The sequence below is a fragment of the Pongo pygmaeus genome, chromosome 1, assembly GCF_028885625.2.
Source record: "Pongo pygmaeus isolate AG05252 chromosome 1, NHGRI_mPonPyg2-v2.0_pri, whole genome shotgun sequence".
In the NCBI taxonomy this organism is placed as follows: domain Eukaryota; kingdom Metazoa; phylum Chordata; class Mammalia; order Primates; family Hominidae; genus Pongo; species Pongo pygmaeus.
In genome coordinates, this window is record NC_072373.2 from 145,088,499 (window position 1) to 145,094,224 (window position 5,726).

The following is a 5,726-nucleotide window of genomic DNA, read 5'->3' on the forward strand; positions in this document are numbered from 1 at the left end:
CAATCTGAATAAGATTCTAGTAAATAAATGGAATCAATAATGAATAACCTTCCAAAACAGCACTGGGCCCAGATGGTTTTACTGGTGAATTCTACTAAACATTTAAGGAACAAATACCAATTCTGTATAATTTCTTCCAGAAGACAGAATTAGAATACATCCTAATCATTCTGTGAGACCAGCATTAACTTAATATCAAAACCAGAGAGATATTATAAGAAAACTAAAGACCAACGTCTCTTATGAACATAGATGCAAAAATCCTCAACAAAAATATTAGCAAATCAAATTCAATGATGTATGAAAAAAATTATATACTACAAGCAAGTGGGATTTATTCTAGGTAGCAAGGCTGATTCAACATTCAAACCTGAATTAATGTAATCCATCACATGAACAGGCTGAAGAAAAAATATCACATGATCATGTCAATACATACACAAAAAGCATTTAAAAAAAATCTAACATCCATTCATGAAAAAGCCCTCAGCAAACTAGGAAAAAGGGGGAACATCTTCAACTTCATAAAGAACATCTACAAAAAAAACCTAGAGTTAACATCACACTTAATGATGAGAGACTTAGAAGTTTTTATGCTAAGATCAGTGACAAGGCAAGGATGTCCCCTCTTAACACTCCTTTTCAACATCATACTAGAAGTTCTAGCTAATGCAATAAAATATGAAAAGGAAATAAAAGGTATTCAGGTTGGGAAAGAAGAAATAAAACTGTCTTTGTTTGAGATGACATGATTGTCTATGTAGGAAATCTGAAGAGAATTAAAAAAAAAAACTCCTGGAACTAATAAGTATAACAAGATTATAGGATACAAGGTTAATATACAAAAGTCAATCACTTTCTTGCATATCAGAAATGAACATTATAATTTGAAATTAAAAACACAATGCCATTTGTAGAAGTATCCCCCAAAATGAAACACTTGGCTATAAATCTAACATTATGTAGAAATTCTGTATGAAGAAAACTGTAAAACTCTGATGAAAGAAATCAAATAACTAAATAGGTAGAGAGATATTTCATGTTTATGAATAAGAAGTCTCAATATTGTCAAGATGTCAGTTCTTCCGAACTTGATCTATAAATCAACATGACCCCAATTAAGACCCAAGGGAGTTATTTTGTGGATATCAAAAAACTGATTTTAAAGTTTATATGGAGAGTCAAAAGACCAGAATAGACAACACAATTTTGAAGGAGAGGAACAAAACAAACAACAAACAAAAAACCAAAAAAACACTGCCTGATGTGAAGACTTACTATAAAACTACAGTAATCGGCTGGGCACAGTGGCTCAAGCCTGTAATCCCAGCAGTTTGGGAGGCCAAGGTGGGTGGATCACCTGAGGTCAGGAGTTCGAGACCAACCTGGCCAACATGGTGAAACCCTGTCTCTACTAAAAATACAAAAAAATTAGCTGGGCATGGTGCCAGGTGCTTGTAATCCCAGCTGCTCAGGAGGCTGAGACAGGAGAATCACTTGAACCTGGGAGGCAGAGGTTGCAGTGAGCTGAGATCGTGCCACTGCTCTCCAGTCTAGGTGACAAGAGCAAAACTCCATCTCAAAATAAACAAACAAACAAACCAAAAACTACACTAATCAAGGTACTGGTGAAAGAATAGATAAGAAGATCAATGCAACAGAATAGAGAACCCAGGGGCCGGCGCAGTGGCCCAGGCCTGTAATCCCAACATTTTGGGATGCCAAGGTGGGTGGATTGCTTTGAGCCCAGGAGTTTGAGACTAGTCTGGGCAACATGGCGAAACCTCATCTCTATAAAAAAATACAAAAATCGAGGAGCCAAGATGGCTGAATAGGAACAGCTCCGGTCTACAGCTCCCAGCGTGAGCGACGAAGAAGATGGGTGATTTCTGCATTTCCATCTGAGGTACCGAGTTCATCTCACTAGGGAGTGCCAGACAGTGGGCGCAGGACAGTGGGTGCAGCACGCCCTGCGCGAGCTGAAGCAGGGCGAGGCATTGCCTCACTCGGGAAGTGCAAGGGGTCAGGGAGTTCCCTTTCCTGGTCAAGGAAAGGGGTGACAGATGGCACCTGGAAAATCGGGTCACTCCCACCCGAATACTGCGCTTTTCCGACTAGTTTAGGAAACAGCGCACCAGGAGATTATATCCCACACCTGGCTCGGAGGGTCCTATGCCCACAGAGTCTCGCTGATTGCTAGCACAGCCGTCTGAGATCACACTGCAAGGCAGCAGCGAGGCTCGGGGAAGGGCGCCCGCCATTGCCCAGGCTCGCTTAGGTAAACAAAGCAGCCAGGAAGTTCAAACTGGATGGAGCCCACCACAGCTCAAGGAGGCTGCCTGCCTTTGTAGGCTCCACCTCTGGGGGCAGGGCATAGATAAACAAAAAGACAGCAGTAACCTCTGCAAACTTAAATGTCCCTGTCTGACAGCTTTGAAGAGAGCAGTTCTCCCAACATGCAGCTGGAGATCTGAGAACGGGCAGACTGCCTCCTCAAGTGGGTCCCTGACCCCTGGCCCCTGAGCAGCCTAACTGGGAGGCACCCCCCAGTAAGGGCAGACTGACACCTCACACAGCCGTGTACTCCCCTGAGACAAAACTTCCAGAGGAACGATCAGACAGCAGCATTCGTGGTTCACGAAAATCCGCGGTTCTGCAGACACTGCTGCTGATACCCAGGCAAACAGGGTCTGGAGTGGACCTCTAGCAAACTCCAACAGACCTGCAGCTGAGGGTCCTGTCTGTTAGAAGGAAAACTAACAAACAGAAAGGACATCCACACCAAAAACCCATCTGTATATCACCATCATCAAAGACCAAAAGTAGATAAAACCACAAAGATGGGGAAAAAACAGAGCAGAAAAACAAAACTCTAAAAAGCAGAGCGCCTCTCCTCCTCCAAAGGAACACAGTTCCTCACCAGCAATGGAACAAAGCTGGACGGAGAATGACTTTGACGAGTTGAGAGAAGAAGGCTTCAGACGATCAAACTACTCTGAGCTACAGGAGGAAATTCAAACCAAAGGCAAAGAAGTTGAAAACTTTGAAAAAAATTTAGACGAATGTGTAACTAGAATAACCAATACAGAGAAGTGCTTAAAGGAGCTGATGGAGCTGAAAGCCAAGGCTCGAGAACTACGTGAAGAATGCAGAAGCCTCAGGAGCCGATGCGATCAAATGGAAGAAAGGGTATCAGTGATAGAAGATGAAATGAAGCGAGAAGGGAAGTTTAGAGAAAAAAGAATAAGAAGAAACAAACAAAGCCTCCAAGAAATACGGGACTATGTGAAAAGACCAAATCTGCATCTGATTGGTGTACCTGAAAATGACGGAAAGAATGGAACCAAGTTGGAAAACACTCTGCAGGATATTATCCAGGAGAACTTCCCCAATCTAGCAAGGCAGGCCAACATTCAGATTCAGGAAATACAGAGAATGCCACAAAGATACTCCTTGAGAAGAGCAACTCCAAGACACACAATTGTCAGATTCACCAAAGTTGAAATGAAGGAAAAAATGTTAAGGGCAGCCAGAGAGAAAGGTTGGGTTACCCACAAAGGGAAGCCCATCAGACTAACAGCGGATCTCTCGGCAGAAACTCTACAAGCCAGAAGAGAGTGGGGGCCAATATTCAACATTCTTAAAGAAAAAATTTTCAACCCAGAATTTCATATCCAGCCAAACTAAGCTTCATAAGTGAAGGAGAAATAAAATACTTTACAGACGAGCAAATGCTGAGACATTTTGTCACCACCAGGCCTGCCCTAAAAGAGCTCCTTGAAGGAAGCACTAAACATGGAAAGGAACAACCGGTACCAGCCGCTGCAAAATCATGCCAAAATCTAAAGACCATCGAGACTAGGAAGAAACTGCATCAACTAATGAGCAAAATAACGAGCTAACATCATAATGACAGGATCAAATTCACACATAACAATATTAACTTTAAATGCAAATGGACTAAATGCTCCAATTAAAAGATACAGACTGGCAAATTGGATAAAGAATCAAGACCCATCAGTGTGCTGTATTCAGGAAACCCATCTCATGTGCAGAGACACACATAGGGTCAAAATAAAAGGATGGAGGAAGATCTACCAAGCAAATGGAAAACAAAAAAAGGTAGGGGTTGCAATCCTAGTCTCTGATAAAACAGGCTTTAAACCAACAAAGATCAGAAGAGACAAAGAAGGCCATTACATAATGGTAAAGGGATCAATTCAACAAGAAGAGCTAGCTATCCTAAATATATATGCACCCAATACAGGAGCACTCAGATTCATAAAGCAAGTCCTGAGTGACCTACAAAGAGACTTAGACTCCCACACAATAATAATGGGAGACTTTAACACCCCACTGTCAACATTAGACAGATCAACGAGACAGAAAGTTAACAAGGATACCCAGGAATTGAACTCAGCTCTGCACTAAGCGGACCTAATAGACATCTACAGAACTCTCCACCCCAAATCAACAGAATATACATTTTTTTCAGCACCACACCACACCGATTCCAAAATTGACCACATAGTTGGAAGTAAAGCTCTCCTCAGCAAATGTAAAAGAACAGAAATTATAACAAACTGTCTCTCAGACTACAGTGCAATCAAACTAGAACTCAGGATTAAGAAACTCACTCAAAACTGCTCAACTACATGGAAACTGAACAACCTGCTCCTGAATGACTACTGGGTACATAACGAAATGAAGGCAGAAATAAAGATGTTCTTTGAAACCAACGAGAACCAAGACACAACATACCAGAATCTCTGGGACACATTCAAAGCAGTGTGTAGAGGGAAATTTATAGCACTAAATGCCCACAAGAGAAAGCAGGAAAGATCCAAAATTGACACCCTAACATCACAATTAAAAGAACTAGAAAAGCAAGAGCAAACACGTTCAAAAGCTAGCAGAAGGCAAGAAATAACTAAAATCAGAGCAGAACTGAAGGAAATAGAGACCAAAAAAACCCTTCAAAAAATTAATGAATCCGGGGGGAGGAGCCAAGATGGCCGAATAGGAACAGCTCCGGTCTACAGCTCCCAGCGCGAGCGACGCAGAAGACGGGTGATTTCTGCATTTCCATCTGAGGTACCGTGTTCATCTCACTAGGGAGTGCCAGACAGTGGGCGCAGGTCAGTCGGTGAGCGCACCGTTCGCCAGCCGAAGCAGGGGCGAGGCATTGCCTCACTCGGGAAGCGCAAGGGGTCAGGGAGTTCCCCTTCCAGGGGTGACAGACGGCATCTGGAAAATCGGGCCACTCCCACCCGAATACTGTGCTTTTCCGACGGGCTTAGGAAACGGTGCCCCAGGAGAGTATAGCCCGCACCTGGCTCAGAGGGTCCTACGCCCACGGAGTCTCCCTGATTGCTAGCACAGCAGTCTGAGATCAAACAGCAAGTCGGCAGCGAGGCTGGGGGAGGGGCGCCCGCCATTGCCCGGGCTCGCTTAGGTAAACAAAGCAGCCTGGAAGCTTGAACTGGGTGGAGCCCACCACAGCTCAAGGAGGCCTGCCTGCCTCTGTAGGCTCCACCTCTGGGGGCAGGACACAGACAAACAAAAAGACAGCAGTAACCTCTGCAGACTTAAATGTCCCTGTCTGACAGCTGTGAGGAGAGCAGTCGTTCTCCCAGCACGCAGCTGGAGATCTGAGAACGGGCTGACTGCCTCCTCAAGTGGGTCCCTGACCCCTGACCCCCGAGCAGCCTAACTGGGAGGCACCC